Source organism: Lissotriton helveticus, chromosome 12 (assembly GCF_964261635.1).
Source record: "Lissotriton helveticus chromosome 12, aLisHel1.1, whole genome shotgun sequence".
Lineage (NCBI taxonomy): Eukaryota > Metazoa > Chordata > Amphibia > Caudata > Salamandridae > Lissotriton > Lissotriton helveticus.
This window is the reverse complement of record NC_136073.1, coordinates 766,238,454-766,251,563: the sequence shown is the minus strand read 5'-3', so window position 1 is coordinate 766,251,563 and position 13,110 is coordinate 766,238,454. Positions and strand designations below refer to the sequence as shown.

At 44.4% G+C, this 13,110-nt stretch overlaps 1 protein-coding gene across 3 annotated transcripts in view; it reads right to left on the bottom strand.

The window, feature by feature from the left end:
• DCAF8 (DDB1 and CUL4 associated factor 8) overlaps nucleotides 1-13,110 on the bottom strand; it is a 317,296-nt gene that overhangs the window by 59,800 nt on the left and 244,386 nt on the right. The window lies entirely within an intron of this gene.

Below are 13,110 nucleotides of genomic sequence, written 5' to 3'. Positions count from 1 at the left end.
AAGGCGGGAAATCTTTCCATTGAAAACAGAGATGGTAATGGAGTTCAAGGGACCCCAACAAGGCCCGACAGGTACATGGCAAACACAGGTAACTCTGAGCCTTGCTCGGCGCATGCCTAAACCCAATGGCAGGGAAAAATCAATCTAAAATGGAGTGTGTGCCCTTACACAATGCACACCAAGAACAGATATCACAGCACAGCCAGTGACGTGAGAGAAATCGTCTTAAAAACACAACTTGAGAACATCTGAGCACAACACTAGATGGCATGAGTATGCTAAGTATGTGTATCTACAGGCACACATGCTGCAAACATACATACATGTACATTATATATACCTATACACACACAGCCAGACACAGTAAGGATATTGCAAGTTATCTAGGAATTCCATGACCGCACAGACCGAAGCCAAAGGCTGAATTCCTTTATAAGACATGAAAGTCTGAGGTGACTAGCAATATTCCTTTTAAATTGAAACAGAGGTTTTTTGTTCCTTGTAACACATGGGCACGCCATAACCCTGCCACAAAAAGACTAAGTCCTTGCCCTTCTGCTCCTTTACATGAACGAGTAAAGCTGCAAATAAGTAGAATAAATGTAGTGAGAAAGTAAGCACCGTAATATAAAAGTATTTATTAGTGGAAACACATTATATGCTTCATAATACAAGTCGCTTCTAAAAAAACAACTATAGTTCATGATAGATGTTAATAAGCAGAGGAAAATGTCTGCTTTTGTGTAATGAGTTATAATTGTGCAAGAACATGCTCCAATAAATGGCTCCTTTCAGGTAATGACTGCTAATTTCTGAAACAACAAAAGAGCTGACAGTCTAGTTCTCTTTTCTACTCCTCAAATAGCAGTTGCAATTCTGCTTCTTGCCCTGCCCACTGTCAACTGAGTAGCTATGTCATTTGTTGTATTACAGAGGACTAGGGATGTTACACTACAACTTAAAACGTCTTGGAGAGGATTTTATAAAGAGAATGCTGGCATTCACGCATCTGTAGTGAAGGTTGACACATCCCTCCATAGGAATGAAGAAATTGGGGTCCATATTTACTTTAGGTATCATTCGCAAATCCGCACGAAAGACGGAACTATATTCTGCTGGGAAATTCTAAGAGTATGCCAAGTATGGTTGCAGGTTGGTTACAGGAGTCAAAAGATGTAAGGGAAGGGTTCTGCCCCACTGTTTAGGTAAACAGGCTAGCACAGGAGGCAGAGATGGGAAATTAGTTGACAACCCCGTTTCCCCAGGAGTGTGTAGCCTGAGGTAGTGGCTAGGGGTGGGCTAGGGAGGTCTGTGCACCAAGAGAGTTGTCTCGTCATATTGGAAGTGGGCAGAATGGTGCATTCTGGCATAACCGGGAGCCACACTCCACAGGATGTTGTCACCAGGTGGAGAAAACACGGTAGCCCATTAGCTCCTAACTGCATCATGCCCATAGGGCCCTTTGTGAGCATATAGGGGGTACCCCAGGCACCCATTTCTCAACTGACTTTGAAAAAGGGCTGCCCTGCTGCACCAAGGGGCCAGCAAAGAGAGTCTGCACCGATGAAGAGTGCACCTGCGGCACCTGGTGGCTGGCGTAGACAGGGACTATGCCTCATGTGTCCTGCTCAAGTGGGAGGTGTCTCCAGAGCGCAGTCAAGCCAGGAGAACTCCAAGGACCCCCAAAAGGTGAGTTAACAACCCAGAAAGGATTGGCATGTGACCGCGAGAACAAGAGACTAGACTTCGGCCAGACCAGAGGGGTCTTTGTGAGACGTCGACCCAGTAACCAGGACCCCCTCACCAGATTCATCAACCAAGGAATCCCTGCAGGAAAGCTCCCATGTTGAGCGCATCGCATCCACAGCATCCTTAGAGGATCTTCAGCATCCTTCATCCCTTGTAGCAGGACCACTACTCATGAATCCACTGTAACGCAGAACTGCTGAAGTGTCCAGTTCGTTGACAGTAGAGCAACATTGCTTCATTATACTATTGCTTGTAAAATCTAAATTTCCAGAACCCTTCAATTGGATCTTTTTCATTCTAGTATCCAAATTCTTATGAAAATACAGTCAATCTTTTATATATTCGTGTAAGATTGCTTGAGTGTCGTGTCAATTTCTTCAATGTTTTAGGGCAGTTTAAATGCTTTACACATATTCTTCTGTGTAAGCCTTGCTGCTCAGTGCCACATCTAGTCAGATTTGAACTGACGATTTTACAGACCAAATCTAGTGGACCTAAAGGGATTGGTAAGTATTGCACCGTTACGTCGCACAACTACACCATGTGATAAACCCCTTTTACTCACATTGTGTGAATGACACTTACTTTACAAACAGCACACATCCTATACTTGAGGTACATAGCAAACGTAATTCACAAACACAAGTGCCACACTCTTGACTCCAAAAACTCATGAAAGACAAACACAGAAAACATATACGCTCCTGACCTGTATTCACACTGGACACACATGACAGATGAACACTCCTGACTCAATATACACTAGATTACTACAAACTCACAAAGCACATGACAAAGACAGTGCCAGATAAACACTTCATGCGCCCAAAAAACGATGCAAACAAAGTCCAACTTGAACAAACACACTCAAAGCAAACAAAGTCCAAGCAATACAAACACCGTAATCCATACTCCTGTCTCTACACACTTTTGAAAGACACACACATAAAACAGACCCACTCCTGACTCAATATACACCAAGACTAATAGAAGCGCCAAGGCACATGACTGATACTGGAAATCCATGATGCTCAAGACACAATCCCATTATTCGATATGCATTCACACTGGTTATATATACCTGATACACATGTCGGATAAACACTCCACAACATACATGGAGTATAGCCTACACACCCAACACATTCACAATCCACATGGTGAAGCTGCCGGCAAAAAGCACTGATAACACACACTCCTGAATTTACACACATTTGCCAAAATGTTTAATCTATTTAGACTTTATAACAAAGAATTTTTAAGAAAGTTGTTTAACATAAATCATACCAACTCTAAGAAAAACAGAGTCAGAGGCATATAGTAGTTTATAAAGCACCATACGGCCATTTTCCACAACACCATCATCAAACACAAAACAAACGTATGTCCACATAAACATCATTATACACCCACACACCCCTAATCAAACAACTGCAGCCACATCCATTCACGCACCAAATGCTCACTCACAAACCACCATCATATTGCATTCAACCATACACCCATAATCGCTCTGCAGTGTCTATAACAGAATGAAAACCATCAAACGACCTTTTGCATCACTACACAACTATTATAGGTCTGCGCCCACCTAATGTCCACTGACAACCATTTTAGCCCTGTTTATACACCCAGCTACATGCACTGATATGCACACCATCAAATAGCCCCAAATCCACTATCATGAACCCAAAGAGCCAGCACATCAACATGCCATGCTCCCAAACAACCAATTTTTACATATGCTATACAGAGCCTACAAAAAAAAGCACCAACTATCATGTGGGTATTTGTATTTGTATGTTGGATTTATATCGCGCCAATCACCTACAGGTCTCTAGGCGCGTGGAAATCGATGGAATTTATACCGATGGAATTTGTACCATAACTAAATACAACACAAAAGATTAATACAACAGCCTATACTGCACTCAAAGCCTTCCCAAACAACCATGTCTTTAAAGACTTTCTGAACCTTAGGAGGTTTACCTCTCTACGCAGTGCCTCTGGCAGCTTATTCCATAACTGAGGGACCAACACAGAAAAGGCTCTCCCTCCCTTAGTCACCAATCTGTACCGCGGGCAGATCAGCAGCTGAGAAGCAGAGGATCTAAGTGTTCTTTTTGGATTGTAGATGTCCAAACGGTCTTTAATATAAGCCAGTGCATGGCCGTAAATTACTTTATGAGCCGTGCATAGACTCTTGAACTCTACCCTCTCCTTTATGGGGAGCCAGTGTAAGCTCTGCAACAAAGGAGAAGCTTTAGTCCTTCTTGGGAGTCCAAAAATCAATCGTGCCGCGTCATTCATCACGACCTGCAGTCTGTTAGTCAGAGTTTTTGGGAGGCCTAGGTAAAGGGCATTCCCATAATCTAATCTAGAGATAATGGTTGCCGCTACGATAGTGCGCAGCATATCCTGAGAAAGAACTGGGGCTAGCTTCCGTATCTGCCTGATGATGTTCGTACAGCTCCCAACAACAGAAGAAATTTGTCTGTCCATTGATAAATCGCAGTCCAACTTGATCCCCAAACTCTTTACAGCTGCACTCGGCTTGGGAGTTGGACCTAACTCCGATGGCCAGTAAAGATCGCTCCAAGGTGAGGTGGCCGATGGAATTACCAATATCTCAGTCTTATCTGGATTGATCTTCAACAGATTTCCCGTCATCCATCCAACCGTATACCTCAGGATATTCTGTACTTGGGACTGCGCGGCCTCAGTGTTATCGATACTCAGAACAAGCTGAGTATCATCAGCATAGTTAAAAACTCTACAACCCATACTGGACAGAGACACAATCAGAGGCTGAAGATATAAAATAAACAGCAGTGGGGACATCGCGGAGACCTGGGGCACCCCACACCCTAGAGTCCCCACATCTGATGTCAAGTCCCCCAGTTGTATCCTCTGTGTCCTTCCCAAGAGAAAGGATTTCAGCCACTTAAAAGCCACACCTTTCACTCCGAAGTTGTCAAGCCTTTCCAAGAGCATGGCATGGCTGACAGTGTCGAACGCCGCTGACAGAGCTAAAAGAATCAGGGCGCTCGATTTCTTAATGTCAGCCATGCCTCTTATTTCATCCAGCACCGAAAGAATCACCAATTCGGTGCTGTGATGTGCTCAAAATCCTGCCTGTCGCTCGTGGAGTAGATCATGGGACTCCACGTGAAGGGATAGGAACTTCAGGACATGCTGTTCTAGAATCTTGGAAAGAAAAGGCAGCTGCGAGATTGGTCTGTAGTTCTTTAAGACCGCAGGATCAGCACTGGGTTTCTTCAATAGGGGCCTAACACGCGCTTCCTTGAATTCAGCAGGCAAGTACCCTGTTTTTAAAGATCTATTAAGGAGGGAGATAATACGCTCCTCCAGTATGGGACGTGCCTCACGGAATACACTAGGGGGGCACGGGTCAGCTGGGGAACCGGATTTAGTTCTACCCATCAGTTGCTCCAGACTCAGCACATCCATCTCTGGAAACTCCATAATAGTGTGGTCCGTGGAGTTATAAGAATCAGGGTGTAGGACTAGTCCATTCACCGTGGTACTTTTTATTTCTGAGATGATGTTCTCCACTTTTTCTAGGAAATATCCCTGAAAGGTATTACAATCTATGCGGGTTTCTGAGTTTTCCGGTTTCTTGCTCAGCTCAGCTCAGATTTTGAAAGTCTCTTTCTGAATATTCCCGGCTTTATTCAGACGAGACTCATAGTGCTCCGCCTTTGTTTGCAATATAAGTTTTTTGTACCTATAAAGGCAAGCTTTATACTGATCCCTGGCTGTATCATGTTTATTTTTCCTCCAGGATCTCTCCAAAGCCCGGAGCTTTCGTTTGTGCTCCCTCAGAAGTGGGGTAAACCATGAAGCTCCTTTGCCTTGACCTCTAATGAACTGTGTCCTCTCAGGTGCTATCTGATCGATAGCTTGGCGTAAGCTCCACGTTAGGTCTATATATTCCAGGTCCAAATCAATTCCAATAGGAGATCGTGTCACTTTCGGAAGAGTTTCGGTCAGGGTTTTTAAATCAACCTCATCCCATTGCAAGTTTTCCAAACTTTCCGAGGCTGTTCGCTTAGGTGGCCATAGATGCAGACCTCACAATTCACCAAATAGTGGTCGGTCCAAACACATGGCAGAACACCTCTGAGTGTTACATTAGGATCTGAAGTCCATACCAAATCAAGGGTATGACCCTTAACATGAGTGGGTACTTCCACTAATTGTTTAAAATTTAGACAGGACATTGTGGTATTTAGTTGGCGTGTAGCCAGATCCATATGGGGTTATCCCAGTGTAAGTTAAAATCTCCCGCAACCACTATTTTTTTATATCGCGTGCAAAGATCGGACATAATGGGGGCAAATAAATCATTAAAAAGCGACGTCGAATTAGGTGGGCGATAAACCGACAAAACTACCAGACAGGAGTTGTTCAGGGTGATTTTTACCCCTAACAAGTCGGATAAGTCCACTGTTTCCGACAGTACTTTTTCCACTGACAGATTCTTTTAAAATAAAATTGCAACCCCCCCTCCCCGCGCACTTCCTGCACGGTTATGCCAGATTGCGTCGTAGTTAATTGGGAGAGCCGCAATAATGTCTGGCATGGAATTGTCATTCATCCAAGTCTCAGTTAGGGTCAGGACATCAATGTCATTGTCCTGAAGCAAGGTAAAAATCTCCACATGATGTTTATGAAGTGACCTGGTATTTAAACTAGCTAACATCAGCCTAGAAGACCGGGTTCCGAGCTTACCATTAACAGGACGCTTAATAGCATACTTATCTATTTTGATAAAACTGTAGGATCTAAAGGCAGCTCACCTTTATCGAAATATTAGAGCTCCTCCGACGAGTACACTAGTCGGTAGCCGGGAGGCCCAGCCCCTGCGCCCGAACATGCGCGGACGGGCGCAGACGGGCTGGACTCTGGCGTGACTCCGGCGAGCCCACAGCGCGTGACCGCTGCGCGTCAGCATGACCGGTTTAAATACCGGTCTAGCGTCCTTGTGACAACTAGACCGCGCGAAGCGTCTGGGCCATTCACCCCCCACCCAAGATGTCCGCCGCTAAGCTACTCGAGGGAAGGAGAAAGGGAAAAGGGACCCGCCCCAACGCGGTGTGCTCTAACAATTACAGTGCAAGTAAGTGGCGTTTTTAAAACCAGGGTATAAGGCTAAAATAAGCACAAATAATAAAAGACAAAAAACGGGACTTTAAAAATTCGGCTTCTAATATTTCCTCTGAGCGCGCTACGCTCTGCGCTGCTTCCTTGTAGTTCGAGTTTGTTTCCAGGTTAGTTTCCAATCACAAGCCACCTGATTTACCCAGTTTAAATACCGGTCCAGCGTCCTTGTGACAACTAGACCGCGCAAAGCGTCTGGGCCATTCACCCCCCACCCAAGGGTATTGGCACATCATCAATAACCACACACCTTTATAAGTAAGCACAACCACCACCATATGCTGGATTCCCCTAGGAATAAGACAACACAACCATGTTTATATGGCCACACCCACAAACTTAATCATGCTCCCACTATGACATATCCACAAAGCCACCATCATACACCCCCCTTATAGCCACCATTAGAGAGCACATGAGCCATCCATCATACATTCACAACTCTACCACTTACTGTAGGTCTACACGGTTAGCCCGAATACTTAGTGGCACCATCAAATAACCTTAAAACACTTCTAAACATCATTAAAAAATCTTTAAGACCGATTTAATTTTAAACTTTCTCAAATATTAACTGGAGTGACTTAATATAGTAGAGTGAAGGCCGCAGCAGTGGACGCGTTGTTTCAAACAGAGACTAGGTGGCGCATAAGTAATGAGTGGTGACTGCTTCCTTGCACACAAAGAATAGATAGAGAACAGGTAAGGAGCAGTGAGGGCCTCCCTTCGCAAAGAGAATAGGTAGACTACAATAACACACAAAGAGATACACCCAATCTACACCTCTTTATAAAAGCAGCAGCAGCGAAACTTTCACTAACACATACAAATCTGATACACAGCAACAGCATTGGGTGTTTCCATTAAGCACAAAACAAATACAGCAGATGCGGCACGTAAGAAGGCTCCTTTGAAGACAGCCCCAGAACACAAACTGCATGGGAATCAGCATTACAAGCTTTGCTCAAAAAAGCATAACTGGCAATAGCAAAGTAAGCTTCACGCCACACAGAAAATGTAGAGCACAAGCAACAGTAATGTAAGGGTGATGAGCATGTCCACTTGTACATTAGCCCCCCAGGTATAATATCTGTCCTGTTCACCACACCACAACACTCTCTCCACTAGTCTGCCTTCTACCCCTTTTTGGCCCTGCTGGAGGATGAGCATAGGAGAGGAAAGGTCAGGGTCACCTTGACTGGGTCCTGTGCAAGAAACTGCTGTCAAGTTTCTTGGAGCTCTAAAGGAAGCAGGGTAGACTTGCATGCACTTCAGCGGTATCCGTAATCTCTATGTGCTGCTCCCATGCAGAGGAATACGCTTCACAAGGGAGTATAAGCACCCTTTGAGACATGTCCATCAGTAGCACCCCCTGGTAGTGGGTTTGCCTCATCCTACACTTTGCAGAGCACACATACCCTTACATGCTTGGGGTCCCAGTTCAACAACCCTTGTGACTGCATGAAACTCAGAAACTACCTGCAGGGTTACAGTGCTTGGAAAAAGCTGGGCTATGGTCACTCAAACGCAAATGGCAGTCAAGCAGCCCGCCTGCCATCGGGCTGAAGGAAGAAAAGAATACTCCTGGATGGAGCCAAAGGCCTTCATAACAAAGTTTGATGGCAAATATTACATCTCCCGCCCTCAGAACCACAAGTAGGTCCCAACACCTGAATCATGGAATAAAAGAGGTCTTAAGGTGAGATGCAGCAGAAGTGGAGAGCTGATGCTCCAGGGGCTGGGAGACTGTCACCTGACTTTCCTGAGCACTGAGTACAATGCATTGGAGACTCATCGTATCACTTTCACCTTGTGCGCCATGGGGGGTCATGCAATGAAGGAACAATGTACATGCAATGTACACTGGGCCACTATCAGACGGTGGTGCCAGCGAGCAATGTCAATCTAAATGAGAACCATGCCCCATTCTTGGGCTTGCTAGAATGTCTCTTGGCTCATTTCTCTGTATATAACCAGCAGCGACAGCAATACGGATGAGAAAACCCATCTATTATGTTCAAAATGGCATTGCAAGGGGTGGTCACTAATCACGTACCCCAGGATCACCCCTCCATGTCAAAATGTTTAGTCCAAAAGAACATATGTACACAATAAATACATTGGCCGCACTATTGGACGAAACATGCATCGAGACACAGACCAGGGTCGATAGTGCTCATAGCGTACCCATGCCTCTTGAGACTTCAAAAAGTCAGCCACCAATTACCTTGGCCCAGCTTGCAAAAAACTATTAGTGGGAGGTGTGCTATCTCCCAAACAGTCCCTGACGATACACGCTTGGACTTGTGCCAAGCTTCTGAACCACAATGCAATCATGCGCCTAGATTAATTTAAAAGATACCAGTGGGGGCTGCAGTAGAGTGCACAGGCCACAAAACCCAAAAAACACACTCATCAGCTCCACTTGATGGCTCCATCTCGGCTTGTGCAGATGGTTCTCTTGTGAGGGCAGCCGTGCAGCTTGGAACAAGGTGGCATGGAAGCAGTGTGGAACTGTTTCCAAGCATGCCTCTCAAAGGCAGCAGCTATAACACTTGCCATCCTTAGAATCATTGTGGCAGTGCACCCTGCAGGGCCCACAGGCACTGACTGAGCTTGCTTGCCTTTCTTGAGAGGAACATACAATGAGCAGACTACAAAACTCACCTTTTAACACCCATGCCCTGTCCAGAGTCTGCATATATTTAAAGTGTGGACAACATCCTCACTCACCTCCTCTGGTGTTGAAAAAGCAATCTGCACAGAACCCACTTAAACTTACTACTGGGTGTGTCAATACTTGTTTGCTAGCATAACAGCTACTGACAATACTTGTAATGCAGGCTAACAAAAATGGATAAAGTCAAAGCCAAACGAGGAAAGCAGCCAGCGAACAAGTAAAAGGTGGCAGCAGATGGAGGTGGGGGAAACATTGTGCACTGTAGTAAGAGGAGGGCTGAAGGGAGTTAGAGTGACAAAGAGGGGGTAAGGATTAAACACTTCTCCAATGTTAAATTCCACTGTGGCTTTAATTGCAGCCTTTTCAACCAATGGCTCGTCAGTAAAATTGACAACAGCCAATGACTGAAAGGGGCTGACCTAAAACCCACTTGCAGTATGTATGCATTTTGTACAGCATTGGTAACATGAAGTATCTGTCTGAAAGCTAAAAGCTGTCTGCAGTGAGACCTAAATACAGAAAAGTTATATAGTTTGGCCACGTTTGTGTTAGGGTGAGATATCGGAAATGCCATTTTACCCGCATCCTTCCTCCCAAACAAATGTAATCCCTTGTTCTACTTTTGCTTCTACAAGTGCTGGTCTAGATTCACGTTTTAATGGCGAAGGTTTTAATGTTAAAAAGGGAGGCAGCAAAAACAGAGGTAGACAATCCCTCACTTGCTTCAAGGGTGACCTGCCAAAACTGTCTTAGGTGCTTGTTACCCATCTCTGTGACAGGTATGAGTACATTAAAGAGAAAGCGGTGACCCAGTCTTCGAAGCCTCTCAGGCTGCTCACATCATCGATGGAGAGTTGAGCTTCTCAGAATAGTACAGCTCACATAGAAGTCGTTAATCTCCACGAGGAATTTCACTGGCACACAGTGTGCATTCAAGATAGTTTATTTTTACCATTATTTTCAACATTACTAAACGCGAGCAACCTGGGTTTTCAGAGCTTTGATAACACCATCTGGAATATTCACTCTGAATTCATTTGTTTACAATGACTAATGCTGTAAAAAATACAGTCATTTTCGAGTTACTTTTCAAAAGAGAAAGTGGATAAGAGTATGTTACGCAATGCAAAGAACAGGTCAAATGCCCCTATGAAAAGACTAACTGTAGGTCTACCAAAAATATAGCTGTTATTTGAAGCAAACGCCTGGATTTTAATACTACACTATATAAATATACACTGAGTAACTACACAAGCATACAGCACTTATTTTGAAGCCTTTTAGTGTGTGACATCAAGCTCCCTTCCATTACAATCACCTTTAGGAAAATTATAGACAGGTTATATCTGTAATAGAGTGCGAATAACAGGGTGTAGAGGAAAACTGTTATAATATTGTAAGTTGTATAGAGCACAAATGCCCACTGTGAGCTTCTCAATGCTTTTAACTGAACGGCGAGAAGATTATACCCCTCCAAATCTCTTATCTATTAAACACGTATGTTTGCACCTATCTGCAAAACTCCGAATGGTTAGAAATCTGATGCATCAAAACAGGGAGAACATTTCAGGCTCGAGATGTTTGTATTTAAAAGATCTTTCAAGAGCAAATGGCTCCCCCTTACAATGTAAATAAAGAGAGCTCTTACATGCCTAGTCCACTACCTTACGTATGCTAATCAATCCTTGACAGAATCAGCTTGCAAGGTTGCGGCTTCGCAGTATCAGGACCCACTATATCGATCAATTTACCATCAGCGATTAGAACTGAAATTACATTTCCGAAAGTATCAAAAATTTGTGTCTAATGTTCTGTTACTTGCATAGGCTTTGAGAGATCTGCCAACGTAAGTAAACTAACGCGAAATGTTTTTAACTATTTATACTTCAAATCGAGTGCTGATTCGGTAAATTGGGACAAATAAGCAAATGTACTTAAGCGCTTCCTCATATTAAAAGTAATTACCGTGATCACGTAGGCAAATTATGGTTGTGCTCTATCACATCATCACAGTTATTCAGATATTACGTTTTAAACATGGTTCTGCTTTTCAGTAATTTGTTCATGCTTTCCTCTAGCAAATCTGAACACGCCACTACTAAAGAAATAAATAAATGGTCCCCGAATTGAACCCATTTCTTAACACAATATACAAATTATACATAAAAACCAACCATTTTCATTTTTTCGACAATCTTTTTAAATCTGCATACAAATCTGACGATTAATTTAGTAGCCAATTTTTACTACCCATCGATGGACTTTCGAAAAAGAAACAAGCAAATCAACTATTTAAAGAGAAATAGGACCAAAACTGCTTTCTTGGACCTTACTTGATGGCTCTGACCATGAATAATTTTCTGGCTCTCAAGAAAACAATGATTAAAAACAACCTTGAATTCTCAACGGGTTAATTGCAGAATACATAAGTCATTCAGTGGTCATTTGCCTTCTTCCTTTATAGCTCTGGATTAAAGGCGGTTGACAAAAACCAATAATGCCATTTGTAGCATTGCTACAATTTACATCGGGAGTAATTATATCGAACAAGTTACTTACCTTCGGTAACGATAGATCTGTAAGAAACAGTAGTTAGTATTAGATTCCTTACCTTAGAATATCCCCAGGCGTCAGTCTGGATCGGGAAACTTTTGCGTAGCAGTACCCCTGCGCGTCGGTAGGCGTCGTCTGCAGGCGTCCCCTGCGGCTCCGCGTCAGTCGTCGGCGTCGTGCGCCGTGATGACGTCGCTGGAGTATATAGACGCCGCCTCCGCGCGCTGACGTCAGTTCTTTGCACACAGCTTTTCCGCGCCAGAACACGCAGAGCCATGTAAGAACCAACACTGGTGCCATGCGAAACTAGGGCCCTGAAGGGGATGACCTTAACCCTATGTATCAGTTCGCAGAACGGGGAGGATGGGTGGGGCGGTAAGGAATCTAATACTAACTACTGTTTCTTACAGATATATCGTTACCGAAGGTAAGTAACTTGTTCATCTGAAAGAAACAGGTTAGTATTAGATTCCTTACATTAGAATAGATACCCCAGCAATACCAACCCCGGTGGTGGGTCTGCGAACCAATACAGCTTACACCAGAAAGTCCTAGAGGACAGAACGGCCAAAGAAGCCATCCCTCCGGACTTGACTGTCCAGGCAGTAGTGCCTTGCAAACGTGTGCAGCGAGGCCCACGTAGCCGCCTGACAAATGTCCTGCAAGGGGACTCCCCGGCCCAGGGCAGTAGTAGCCGCCGTGGCCCGAGTGGAATGGGCCCTCAGCCCAACAGGAGGCTCCTTCCGAGCCAAAGAGTAGCACGCTTTGATGCACAGGACGACCCACCGAGAGATGGTCTGTTTATGCACCGCCCGTCCCTTCTTCGCACCCACGTAGCCAACAAACAGTTGATCATCCACCCGGAACTGGCGAGTGCTATCCATATAAAATGAAAGCGCACGTTTTGGGTCCAGACGATGGAGCCGCTCTTCATCCTTTGAAGG